We start from the raw sequence: 14,947 nt of genomic DNA, 5'->3' as shown, positions 1-14,947 counted from the left end.
ATGTAAAACTCGAATGCTTGTATGGCTCAATGTTTCTGCTGAGCAGCTCTGTACTTGGACAGGGGCCATATTTTTCTTAAGTGTTGACTGAAACTGCAAATTATGATTCAATCCAGTTGATTGTCAGTCTAAAGTGGTGAATGTGATGCAATAACCAAATATTGGTAATTGCAGAAAGACTAGTATTTCAACAGATCCAATTTTATGGAAATTTGTATTTTGAGTATAAAATGTATTTTTGTATGCTGGAAATTATCAACAAACTACAAAAAAGGTAACCCTTGATCAAGTCTGTAATCTTTATCAAGATTTACTATTCATCTGTTATGGGTTTATAACAGCAGAGGACTAAACTCCGTTCTTGAGGTTGTGAAATTTAGGGCCAACACCCATGGTGCAGAATGATTGTGAAGGCTTGCTAAAAGTGGATGACTCTTTAGCTTGGCTTTTAAATGCTTGTAATTACATTGAGTTCTGAAAACAACACACTCGTGATGTGGATATGTTCTTGAGGTTGCTCTTTGTCTCTTGGTATGCACCCAGTATGTTTATTCACTGATTACATAAAGGCTGCACTGATAACCAGGGTAATTCTGCATCCTGATTAGTGTGGAAGTCTGCATAAAATCTATTCTTAGAACGTTTAATTTATCAGTTTCTTAATGAATTATTCTTGAACTGTTATAAATGGGGGATTGTGACATAACCGATGGTCAATATCGTACTCCGTGGCCATAAATCATTTTCAGAAAACATAAAGAACACTGCAGAGAACACGGTTGATGGGGTCCCTTTTCAACTGCTTTTTTACTTCTCAGCATTATCTATAGTAAAACTGTTTGGAGGTGAAAATCGGAAAAAGTCTTATGCTAAGGTGCATATTTTGAGAGCTGAGGGAATAATTGTTTCGTTGACCTTATTTTCTTAAACTGTTTGCCTTATAAGGCCTCAAAATGAACTAAATGGTAATGCAAATTTGAGTATGACATTGCAGAATTTCCTGTTATGTGGCAAGCATTTTGCATTTTAAGGTATTTTTGTCCATTGCAGTCATAGCCTGTGGAACTCATGTAGTAGGCATCATTGCAATTTTGCACCTCTTGTTTAGACAGCATTTCTGTTGTACCTTATCTATCCTTGTTAATGTATTTTACTTTGCACGCTGTTCTGGCAGTGAATTATGCTGGAATATCTTTCACAAGCTACCAAAGCAAGTAGCTTATAGAATCGTTCAAAGAGTAAATCAATATGTATAGTCTCTTTTGAGTTGTAAGCTTGTGATTATGCTATTCATACACAACTGAAGTTCAGCTTCATAGTGCATTTGGGTATACACTAGATCATGTAGTTGATCCAATAAGTGTTTCCCAGCAACCTGTGTTGTGGAAACTATGTGCTTTAGTCATCATTGGCTTTCAGTTTGTTCTTCACTACAGTTACATGCAACATGTAAACATTTAGTTACTATACAAAGCTCTGCATTGTATTTTGCATGGGTTATGGGTAGCACAAGCGGATAGCACTGTCGCCTCATAGCGCCAGGGTACCAGGTTCGATTCCCTGCTGAGTCACTGTGCGGAGTCTGCACGTTCTCCCCGTGTCTGCGTGGGTTTCCTCCGGGTGCTCCGGTTTCCTCCCACAGTCCAAAGATGTGCAGGTTAGGTGGATTGCCATTATAAATTGCCGTTAGTGACCAAAAAGATTAGGAGGGTTTATTGAGTTACGGGGATAGGGTGAGTTCTTAAGTGGGTCGGTGCAGACTCGATGGGCTGAATGGCCTCCTTCTGCACTGTATGTTCTATGTTTAAAATCTTTGAGAGTATCCTACTGAAATTTATTCATAACTCATTCTCATGTGCGACACGTTGGACAGTGGTTAGCACTGCTGCCTCACGGTGCCAGGAACCCTAGTTCAATTCTGGCCTTGAGTGACTGTAGAGTTTGTACATTCTCCCTGTGTCTGTGTCGGTTTCCTCCAGGTGTTTCAGTTTCCTCCCGCAGTTCAAAAATGTGCAAGTTAGGTGGATTGGCCATGCTAAATTTCCCCTTAGCATCCCAATGGTGTGCAGGCTAGGTGGATTGGCCATGATCAGGGGTTACGAGAATAGGGCGGGGGAGTGGGCCTCAGTAGAGTGTTCTTTCAGAGGATTGGTGCAGACTCGATGGGCCACTGCACCGTCGGGATTCTGATTGTGTGACTCCAAAATTGTGTCAAATTACCTTGAACCACTGTCCCCAGGGCTTGAGATCATGCTATTTTCTTCCAGGTTGCATGGGATTATTAAAATAATTTGCACAGGAATCTTAACAATATCTGTTATTTTTCAAAAATGGGAATGGTTTCAAAGGTGGGTTAAATAGCATTATTTCTTATGGGATAACTTCATGTTTTCAGCCAAATGGCATTCTTGAAAATGCCAGTTGAGAGCAGAAAGAAGAAGGAATGGTAATACTGACTCTCAGAACCCTAATAGGAAGACACTAGTTAAATTATTAGTTTATGATTCAAGAAAGTTGAGGAGAGTCCAACTTGGGAAACATGTTTGATGTTACTTGGAACCAGGTGAAAGAGACATTGAAGCAGGACTGCAGACAGTCAACTGGCCCATGGTCTTGGCAGCAGGATAACTTGGCTTTTTCTTCTCCATTCATTCATGGGATGTGGTCATTGCTGGCTGACGCAGTATTTATTGCCCATCTCCGAGAACGTTTAAGAGTCAACCACATTGCTGTGGATATTCAGTCACTTGTAGGGCAGACGAGGTAAGGAGGACAGATTTCCTTCCTAAAGGACATTAGTGAACCAGGTTGGTTTTTATTACAATTGACAATGGTTTCAGACTAGTCCAGAGTTTTTTTTAAAAATTGAGTACCCAATTAATCTTTTCCAATTAAGGGGCAATTTAGCGCCGCCAATCCACCTGCCCTGCACATCTTTGGGTTGTGGGGCAAAACCCGTGCAAACTCCACATGGACAGTGACCCAGAGCCGGGATCAAACCTGGGACCTCGGTGCCGTGAGGCAGCAATGCTAACCACTGCGCCACCATGCTGCCCTATTCCGGAGTTTAATTAAATTCAAATTTCCCCATCTGCCATGGTGGGATTAGAACCCAGGTCCCCAGAGCATTAACCTGGGTTTCTAATATCAATAAGCCACTGCCTTCTTGGTGGATTATAGATTGAGAATGGTTGAAAGAAACATGCTACTTATCCATGCTATTACAATGTAGAAATCTTGTAGGTTGTAGTCTTAAAAGCATGTGACCTATCAAATATGTAGCATATGGGCGGCACGGTAGCACAGTGGTTAGCACAGTTGCTTCACAACGCCAGGGTCCCAGATTTGATTCCCGGCTTGGGTCACTAATTGCGGAGTCTGCACGTTCTCCCCATGTCTGTGTGGGTTTCCACTGGGTGCTCCAGTTTCCTCCCAGAAGTCCCGAAAGACATGCTGTCAGGTAATTTGGACATTATAAATTCTTCCTCTGTGTACCCGAACAGGTGCCGGAATGTGGCAATTCGGGGCTTTTCACAGTAACTTTAATGCAGTGTTAATGTAAGCCTACTTGTGACAATAAAGATTATTTTAATAAAAATTAGCACTGCACAATGTTGCACTGGATTTCTTTGTTTTGCGTACTTGTGCATTTCGCTGTTCTGACTTTAATTTTCAGTCTGCTGCTGGGTTTTATGTTTATTCAATATGTCTGTACATGCAGTAGGACTGATTCCCTGATTAAGTGAATTTCTTTTCATCCCTCCTATCTTTTATTCTTGTGCAAGGGTGGGAATTATTTCACAAACTGATTTTTAACACTTGCTCTGAAGACATGTGGAAATGAACATCTTATGAAATAGTACTGCTTCTCCAGGCTATTGTGCCATTTATGTTTCTTTCCTGAGAGTGCTGACTTTGCTACAGTGCTGCTAAGTGCTGACATTCTTTTATTCGTGCCAATCTTGGCCATTCTTTTGATGTCCATGCTATTTAGTCCTGGAGTGCTTCATATTTGAACTTGGTCTTGGCAATCCATGTGCATATAGTTTATTACGGGTAGTTGGTTGGCAAACAGTTAATTAGGCTATTTTTTCCATGACACACGGCTGCTGTGGCTAATTATAGTGCAACAGCTGCCATCTTTACTGTGTCTTTCATTTTCCACTTGAACCATGTGCCATAGTACTTTCAAATATAGTTGTGCATTTGTTTCTACATCTGAGTGGTATGTTTTTAACTTAAATCTGCACGTACTTAGGGGGGTTCTCTTTGGTCCAAAAGGGCAAGAGAGAAATGAACCTAAAAGCCTCCTCAATTTAAAACTGCAGAATTCCTATAGGATTATCCTGTGGACCTTGGGATCCTCCAAAACATGTGCAGTTTTTGGAACCTGTTTTGCTAAAGACTTGACAGTGGTAACTTCATTTGGGGTTCCATCAGACTTTTGAAAGATGGAAGGTAATTCTAAAAAGAAAATAAACTTTCACAACTACTGGACATCCCAAAACCCATAACAGCCAATTAAATAATTCTGAAGTGTAATCACTGTTGTAGGAAACTCAGCAGCTTGTATGTGCAGCAAACCTCCACAAACAGCAATGTGAAAATTAGCAGATGAATTCTTTCCATAATCTTGAGCAGGGCATAGATGTTGACCAGGGATAATTATCCACTGGCTAAAAGCAAATTACTGCGAATGCTGGAATCTGAAACAAAAGAGAAAATGCTGGAAAATCTCAGCAGGTCTGGCAGCATCCGTCGGGGGAGAAAAGAGCTAACGTTTCGAGTCCGATGACTCTTTGTCAAAGCTAACAGACAGAGAAAGTGGGAAATATTTATACTGGAGTGAGAATGAAAGATGAAAATTACCCTCTCTTCAAAGTAGTGCCATGGGATCTCTTATGCCCGATGCCGAGGGCAGATGGAGTCTGTTTTTGCATCCCACCCAGAAGTGTAGCATTCCTCAACTGCACTGGCTGTTGGCGTTTGTGCACAAAACCTGGAATCAGAATCCCTACAGTGCAGAAGGGAGTCATTAGGACCATGGAGTCTGCACCAGTCCTTCAAAATAGCACGCACCAGTATAACCTAACCTGCACATCCCTAGACGCGGGCAATTTATCATGACCAATCCATCTAACTCATACATCTTTGGAGTGGAACTTGGAATTTCTCATATAGAGGTGTGTCTTTCCTGCTGAGTCACAACTGACACTTTTTTTAAATGTAAGATTTTACTGTAAAATTTCACATTACAGAATTGTTATGGAGGAGGCCATTTGGCCCATTGTGTCTGCATTGGATCTCCAAATGAGCAATTCACCTAATCCGGTTTTCTTGCCTTTTCCCTGGAACACTGCACATTCTTACTTTCCAGATAGTAGTCGATTGAACCTGGCTCCACCATGCTTGCATGCAGTACATTTCAAACCCTGCATTTTTTTTTTTTAAAGTTTCTTCTCATATCACTTCTTTTACTAATTACTTTAAATTTGTGCCCTCTTGTTCTTGATCCTTTTATAAATGGGATGTTTCTCCAAATCTACTCTGTTCAGACTTTGATTTTGAATATCTTTAACAAATCTCCACTCAAACTTTTTTCCATAAGGAAAACAGCCCTAACTTTTCCAATCTATCTTCATATCTGCAATTCCTCATCGTGAATCTTTACTGCACCCTCTCATACCTTCACATCCTTCCTAAACATGTGGTGCCCAGAACTGGATGCACTACTTAACTTGAGGCCAAACTAATGACTTGTACAAATTCAACATAACCTTCTTGCCCTTGTACTCTATTTCCCTATTAATAACACCAGGATGCAATAACTATTCTCTAAATCTGTACTGCCATCTTCCAATGTTTTATGCACATATACACACAGGTTCCTCTGCTTCTGTGCCCCCTTTAAAGTTGAACCCTTTTGTCTCCATGTTCTTCCTACCAAGATGACCCACTTCACAATTTTGTAATGTGATTGTTGTTAAAAGGATAAATTTTATACGAAAGCAACTATATGTTATAGATCTTGAGCACCTGTATGTGCTTGGAAACTATTTCCAATGTAATTTTGACTAATTTGCAATTTAAACAAATTGTAGTCTATTGTATTTGATTGTCAAATGACCAAGTAGAAATATGCTATATAATGTCCTTAAATGTTTGTGATTAGGTGTTTCTAATGCATTGTGGCTAGCTTATGGGGCAATTAGCTGTAATTCAATTAAAATATAGGCAACAATGAATTTTAAAATTTTAACTGGAAAATACATGGGTGCAACCCATGGGTACAAATGTTGAAAGATCCTGGATTGGATCTATAGTCCATGCTCAGCTGAGGGATCACTGATTGAATAGTAGTTTGAAGTAACAGTTAATTTTGTATTCCTTGGCTAGAGAGGGGAAATGTTCTCGCACTAGGTTCATGTGTGAAGGACTAGTCACATGGAATTTATTTGAGGGCCTCTGGTGCTGCATCTCACCATGAGTTGTCACATTAAAGCCCTGGATGGGGAAGAATATTAATTAATTATTAATCTTTATTGTCACCAGTAGGCTTACATTAAACACTGCAATGAAGTTACTGTGGAAAGCCCCTATAGAACATAGAATGATACAGCGCAGTACAGGGCCCTTCGGCCCACGATGGTTGCACCGACATGGGGAAGTCAAAAAAACAAAAGCCATCTAACCTGCACTATGCCATTATCATCCATATGCTTATCCAATAAAGTTTTTAAATGCCCTCAATGTTGGCAAGTTCACGACTGTTGCAGGTAGGGCATTCCTCGGCCTCACCACACTTTGCGTAAAGAACCTACCTCTGACCTCTGTCCTATATCTATTACCCCTCAGGTTAAGGCTATGTCCCCTCGTGCTAGCCATTAGGAATTGTGCACAGAAATTGGGGTGTTCATTGTTGTCCAATAGTATTCTTTGATTTTTTTTTTTATCTGTTTGGAATCATTACCATCTATCTATGCTACACAGATGGTGAAATGCAATGCTGTGCTTTTCATTTTTTAAAAAATGTAATTTATTGCAAACATGTATTTTATTGTAAAACATGTATCAAAACACGTTACAACAAATCAAACACCCCGGGAAACATTTCCCAACAATCAACTAAATAGCCTGTACAGATTTCCCCTGCCCCACCTCCATGCGACGAACAGCTCCTCAAATAGAGCCACAAACATACCCCCACCTTTCTCAAACCCTCCCCTCTGAGCCCCTTAATTCATACTTTATCTTCTCTAACCGCAGGAAGTCATACAGGTCACCCAACCAAGTCCACTGCCCCCCGGTGGCGATGCCGACTGCCACTTTAGCAAAATTTGCCGCTGTGCAATCAGGCGACAGCCATGACATCGGCCTTCCTCCTCTCCATTGAGCCTCCGGCCTTCTCTGAAACCCCAAATATCGCCACCAAAGGGTCCGGGTCCACCACCTCTTCCACTACCCTGGCTAAGACCGCGAACACTCCCGCCCAGAATCTTCCCAATTTTATGCAACTCCAAAAACATGTGCGCGTGATTCTCTGGTCCCCCGTCCACACCTCTCTCACTCATCTGCTAGCCCTGAAAGAACCCACTCCTTGTCACCCGAGTCATATGCATCCTGTGCAGCACCTTAAACTGTATCAGGCTCATCCTTGCACAAGAGGAGGGTCCCGTTTACCCTACTCAGTGCCTTACTCCAAATTGTTCTCCCCCTCCCCAACTCCGCTTCTCATTTCTCCTTGATCTTCACCACCCGCTTACCTCCCTGCCCTGCTCCCCAGCCACGTGTGTGTGTGTGTGTATATATCTCCCCAATTCTTTCCCTCCCCTTCCACATACGGAAGCAGCAGTCGCTCCAGCAGGGTGCACCTTGGGAACCCCCCTCCTGACCTTTTGTGCAAAGTCCCTAACCTGCAGAAACCTGAACTCACTCCCCTCCTCCAAATACAAATCCCTTAGCTTGACCAGCACACCACTTCCTTCCACCTCCTGTATACACTATCTCTCTTTCCCCCGGCTCATGATTCTCGCACAGCTGTTGTTGGCACCGACATCCCATCCCTTGCATCCTAAAATGCCTCCTCAGCTGATTCCATATCTTCACCGTGGACTGCACCACCGGGCTCCCTGAATACCTAGTCTGAGCCATTGGCAACACTGCCGTCACCAACGCTCAAACAAGACCCCTTACAAGATTCCTTCCTCCATCCTAACCCACTCTACCTCTTCTCATTTCCACCACCCGCCGCACCTGTCCACATTCGCCGCCCAATAATAATGAAGCAAGTTCGGCAACACGAACCCCCCCCCCCCCCCCCCCCCCCCCCACTGCCTTTGCCTCTAGCAGGGTCTTCCCCCACCCTCGGCACCCTCCCTGCCCCATACAAAGTCCAAGTTGATCGTGTCCACTTTCCAAAAAAAGGCCTTTGGTATAAAGATTGAGAGAGTGAAAAGATAAACAAGAACCTCAACAGAATATTCATTTCCACTACTTGGACCCTCCCCGCCAATGGTAAGTGCAGTGTATTGCACCTCCTACGATCTTCCCTGGGCCTCTTCCACCAGCTTCGTTAAGTTCCACTTATGGAGCCCCGTCCATTCCTTCGCTACCTGAATCCCCAAATACCTAAACCTATCACTTGCTACCATAAATGGCATCCCCCTAAATTAGCCTGCTGTCCCAGCTAATACTTTGCTGACTGAGATTGTTGGTTTGCTTTGCTGATGTGTTGTAATGAAGATAAAGAAACTTTTCAAAGAAGTATGTAAAAGATCTGTGATTTGTTGCTACTAAAGTAACATTTGCATTCTTGTGTCTTTAGCTGTGTAATACTTGTGGGGTCACCTTAACACAAATTAGGAGTCAGCCACTTGCGTGTGTGCGTCCCCCACCCCCACAAGCCTGCTCCATTATTCAATAAGATCATGGCTAAACTGTGCACTCAACTCTACATTCCCACCTTCCCCTGATAACTTTACACCCCCTTGCTATCTATCTAGGCCCTGCATTTAAAATAAGACTGCTTTCACCGCATTTTGAGGCAGAGTTCCAAAGGACTCTGACCCTCCGAGGAACTTTTCTCATCCCTGTCTTGAATGGGGGATTCTTTATTTTTTAAACAGTATTCCCTAGTTCTAGATTATCCCACGAGAGGAAACATCTTTTCTACATTCACTATTCATGCTGTTCTTTAAACAGTTGCTTATATTGCATATGGTTTCTCTGTATATTGTGATTATTTTATATTTTTAAAAAGATATTGAAGTGCTTCATCGTTGTTTTCTACCCATTACTTTGATATTCAAACAATCATTTATTCAATTGTGGAAATCTGCAAGGACAATCTGTTCTCCAGATTTGCTTTCCAGCCAGTAATGCTGATTCTCCTCTCTCTCTCCCCCCCCCCCCCCCCCATCCTAACCTTCACCCTAAGGAGCACCAAAGCCATTTGTAGCAAAATCTAGACTAGCCAAACTTAAAACTGCTGACTCGTGTCAGCTTTGAGAATTGAACTTGGCACCTTCTACTATACAGTATTCTACATGAAGAATAAACTTTGGTATGGCTTGTGTGTGTAATCATTTGCTGTATTTGCTTGTGTTTACTTTTTTATACATTTCAATGTAAAGTAGTTACAGAACTTCACAGCTCACTTAACGGATCAATAACGTCAGCACAGTCCCTCAAGCATTGGATAAATTGTAACTTACTAACTACACAAATATGCTTTTCTATTTTGGGGAGGCGGTGTCGTTGGAGGTCAATCGACTATTTTAAGTTGTGGAATGATATCGCAAGAAGGAAAAAGGGGAACACAGCAGCCCTCAGTGCTGTAGTGTAGGTTCACAGCTTTCCAATACCATGGCCGTGTGTGAATTCTTCACATGTGGAAAAGTGTAACAGGATATCCAACCACTTTGACTCATTTTGACTATGTAGCAGGTCCAGTACAGCACTCGTGGAGTTTTTAAAAATAAATTTAGAGTACCCAATTCCTTATTTCCCATTAAGGAGCAATTTAGCATGGCCAATCCACCTACACTGCAAATCTTTTAGGTTGTGGGGGTGACACGAAGACACTGGCAGAATGTGTAAACTCCACACGGGCAGTCGCCCGGGCCCAGGATCGAACCATAAGGCAAAAGTGCTAACCACTGCAACGCCAAGATTTCAGTCCCTCCCGATTTTTGTCCCCAAGGCCTTATTTGCAGAGGGCGGATGCGCTAGTTTCAGAATTTGTGTGGGGAGGGACAGTGCCGAGTGTGAAGAGGGCTTAGTTACAGAGGTGGGAAGGGGGGTTAGCGCTCCCAAACTTGTTGCCCTAGCCCTCACGAATTCTAGATGTCGGAGCACCTGGCAGTTAGCTTTTCTGGGATAGATGTTGGGGCTAAAGGAGGTAATGGAGTGTATTGGCATGAGGCAGTCAGGTAAGGTGCCACTGCCGGATGGCTTCCCGGTGGAATTTATACACAGTTCACGATGGAGTTGGCCCCCACCTTTTGGGCATATTTAGTGAAGCGGCGGAAAAGGGAGTTGCAGGCTACATTGGTACAGGTGTCGATTTGCTGATGCCAAAAAAGGGGGGAAGGAGTGCAGGTCCTAAAGGGTCATCTTGCTGCTAAACACGAATGTGAAAGCCCTGACAATGGTATTGGCGAGAAGGTTTGAGGGGTGTGTGCTGGAGGTGGTTTCCGAGGACCAAACGGGCTTTGTGAAGGGGAAGCAGATCTCTAGTAATATTAGGAGGTTGCTGAATGTAATTATGACCGTCACAATCCCCTGTCGGGAGTGAGTGCCAGAGGTGGTTTTGGAGGACCAAACTGGCTTTGTGAAGGGGAGGCAGTTCTCTACTAAAATTAGGAGGTTGCTGAATATAATTATGACTAACACAATCTGCTGTCAGGGAAGTTAGTGCCAGAGGCGATAGTGTATCTGTTTGAGATTTTTGGGCAGTTTGAATTTGGTTTGTGCCGTGGTTCTGGTTGTTTTATGTGTCCCCCATGGCAAGTGTGCGAACGAATGAGACGAACTCGGGGTATTTTGGCTGTATAGGGGGATAAGGCGGATGCCCAATGTCACCGCTATTATTTGTGTTGGTGATTGAGTCCTTGGCGATGGAACTTGGGTTGAGTGGCAGAGGATTGTGAGGGCGCACAGGGTGGCATACACTGATAACTTGTTATTGTTCATGTCGGATCCTTTGGAAAGTATGAATAGAATCATGGGCTTACTGGAGAGGTTTGGGGCTTTTGGGGGGAAAAGTGAGGTGTTTTCGGTGAATGTGGGTGGTGAACCTGGGGGCTCTGCCATTTATGGTGGCGAAGGAGAGGTTTCGGTACCTGGGGATCCAGGTAACACAGGAATGAGCCACAATGCATAGGTGGAACATGACTGGGTTGTGGAGGAGTTCAAGGGGGACCTTAAAAGGTGGGATATGCTGCACCTGACATTGGCGGGGAGGGTGCAGGTGGTGAAGATGAATGCACTGCCAAGATTTCAATCCCTCCCGATTTTTGTCCCCAAGGTCTTTTTTGCAGACGGTGGATGCACTAGTTCCAGAATTTGTGTGGGATGGGACAGTGAAGAGGGCTTAGTTACAGAGGCGGGAAGGGGGGTTAGCGCTCCCCAACTTCTTGCTGTGTTTACAATTGGGCTGTGAAGGTGAGATGAAATGAAAATTGCTTATTGTCGCAAGTAGGCTTCAAATGAAGTTACTGAAAAGCCCCAGTCGCCACATTCCGGCGCCTGTTCAGAGAGGCTGGTATGGGAATTGAACCTGCGCTGCTGGCCTGCCTTGGTCTGCTTTCAAAGCCAGCTATTTAGCCCTGTGCTAAGCCAGCCCTTGATGATGGTGGGAAGGGTGGACTGGGTCAGGTTGGAGGAGTCTTGTAAGGGTACAGGGCTGATGGCTGTGGTGACAGCCCTGTTGCTGCTCGCTCCAAGGAAGTATAGGGGAAGTCTGGTTGTGGAGCCGGCTATAAAAAAATCTACGGGGGGGGGGGGGCAGCACGGTGGCGCAGTGAGTTGCACTGCTGCTCCACAGCGCCGAGGTCCCAGGTTCAATCCCGACTCTGGGTCACTGTCTGTGTGGAGTTTGCACATTCTCCCTGTGTTTGCATGGGTTTTGCCCCCACAACACAAAGATGTGCAAGGTAGGTGGATTGAACACACTAAATTGCCCCTTAATTGGAAAAAATGAATTGGGTACCCTAAATTTATTTTTTTAAATCTGGAAGCAGCTGAAGAGGCATTTTAAACTGGGTCACATGTTGGTGTTACACGATTTGTGTGGGAATCATGTGTTTGGGGGGGGGGGGGGGGGTGGCGAATGGATGGGATGTATAGGCAGTGGTGGGAGGAGGTGTTGGGGCGGGTCAGGGACATGTTTTCCGAGGGGAGTTTCGCTGGGCTAGCGGAGCTGTGGGGAAGGTTTGAGTTACCGGGGGAAGAGTGAGAATGAAGTGGGAGATGGCAGGATTGTGGATCTATATGGGTGGTTGGGAGAGCAGGGCAAGACAGTAGTGAAAACGATCAAGTGGGAGAAGGAGTTGTGAAGAGAGATGGAATGGGGACTTTGGTATGAGGTAATGCGGCGAATGAACTCCACCTCCAAACAAGACTGAGTTTGATACAATTTAAGATGGTGCACAGGGTCCACATGACTCGGGCTCAGATGAGTGTGTTTTTCCCGGGGGCCCGAGAATCATGCTCATATGTTCTGGCGTGTGGGGAGTTAGAGAACTGTTGGAAGGTGGTGCTCGGGACCCAATCAAAGATTGTAGGGGTTGAAGTGAAGCCGGACCCTATGGTGGCAGTCTTGGGTGCTGGAGCTGCAGAAGGGGAAGGAGGCCGATGCGTCCTTTGTCTCTGCCCGCAACGGATACTTTCGAATTGGAGGTGAGTGGCATAGCTGGGGGATCAGTACAAATTTCTCACGGAGAAAATCAATTTGCTTTAAAAGGGGTCAGAGGAGGGCTTTGAGGTGCAGTGGAGGCCGTTCACGGCTATATTTGAGGAAATATTTGGCATGGGATTCAAAGGGGACAAAATAACAAATTGTATACTTTGGATGTTAACCCTGTGTTATTTTAGGGTGGCGCAGTATTTAGCACTGCTGCCTTGCAGCACTGTGGACCTAAGTTCGATCCGGCCCTGGGTCACTGTCCGTATGGAGTTTGCGCATTCTCCCCGTGTCTCTGTGGGTTTTACCCCCACAACCCAAAGATGTGCAGGGTAGATGGATTGGCTATGCTAAATTGCCCCTTGGAATTTTTTTTTTAAATTAACATAAAGCTTGTTATTTTGTTGACTGTGTTTGGAATAAAATATATATATTTTTTTAAAAGATTTCTGGGATGTATTCAGGCTGCTGACTTAATATTTTTTCTTCTTGTCCCAAGTAAAGCATGCTATTGCCACCCTAACTTCAATTAACCTACTTGGCATCGACCAGGAATTGAATTTAGATCATTCTGGGCGATATGATTCAATATCGTGCACTGTTTTTTGCAACTGTTTCACTGAGTCATACAGTATACATCTTAAAGGAGATGAACAACCCGTGCTTTCAAAGACATACTTGTCAGGTGGTATCAAATAACACATGATTGGCTTTGTAATCGAACGCACATTATGTTGGCTCTGCTAGCTCTATAAACTGAAAACCTAAGTCACGGTGAGAAGTAGTGTATCGTTTGAGGAGGGTCCGTATCATCAGTTATACCCAGAAGTTGAATTTGAAGTTGTGCATGTCATTCTTGTTGGGAAATTGTAAAGATTCCTAAATTTAAATTGCTCTGTAACATATAAAACCTTTGACTACTGCCACATAGTACAAATAATAGTGGTTAGTTTGTAGAATTTGTAACCATAGACTTTGGGGGAATGGCTAAAGGAAATAATCATAAAATACAAATTTAAATTTAATGTAATTCTACAACATAGGCCATTCAGCACATCATATCTTGCCCTACCTTTGGAAACACACTCCTGTGTTCTCCTTCAAGTATTTATCCAATTCCCTTTGACAGCTATTTTTTTTCTTTTAAAATTTAGATTACCCAATTCATTTTTTCCAATTAAGGGGCAATTTAACATGGCCAATCCACCTAGCCTGGACATCTTTGGGTTGTGGGGGCGAAACCCACGTAAACACGGGAGAATGTGCAAACTCCGCACAGACAGTGACCCAGAGCCGGGATCGAACCTGGGACCTCGGTGTCGTGAGGCAGCAATGCTAACCACTGCACCACCGTGCCGTCCTACTTTGACAGTTATTTATGATGCCCCATCACCCTTTAAGACTATGCACTCCTAATCAATGACTCATTGGGTATTTTTCCTCTTGTCCATGAGGTAATTACCTTAATTCTGTGTCTTTTGCTTACCAACCCATCTGCTACTGTATCGGCTTCCTTCATGATTTTGGATACCTGTTTACATTTTCCCTTAACCATCTTTGCTCATGGGGGGGGGGGGGGGGGGAGGAGAGAGAGAGACCCCCCCCCCCAATTTCTCTAGTACCTTTTTGTTTTGTACCATTTTTGTAAATCTCAGACCTGGTAGGTCCTTGACATCCTTTCTAAAGTGTGATGCCTAGAATTGGGCACAAGACTCTTGCTGTAATTGGTCACAATATTGCAGCCTCCTATTCTATCAGCAACTTCTGTTGATACTCAAAATGAACGGTTAATATTTTTTGGTACGGGTGAATATTGAATTGCATAGACCCTCTTATCAACGGGCAGTATATTTCAGCAATGGGTGAAAGTTCATACAACTGGTACGGATAGATGGGGATCAATATAAATAGCCCTGATTTCTCTTCTGCCCATTCATCGAGAGAAAGGTATTTTTAATTTTCCCCCTTTTATAAGAGGTTCCACAACCCTTCAGCTTTGGAGTGATCCAGTCTTCTATTAATAACCCCACAGCAGAGACGAGG

The sequence above is a fragment of the Scyliorhinus torazame genome, chromosome 16, assembly GCF_047496885.1.
Source record: "Scyliorhinus torazame isolate Kashiwa2021f chromosome 16, sScyTor2.1, whole genome shotgun sequence".
NCBI lineage: Eukaryota > Metazoa > Chordata > Chondrichthyes > Carcharhiniformes > Scyliorhinidae > Scyliorhinus > Scyliorhinus torazame.
Note: the sequence above shows the minus strand (reverse complement) of the source record.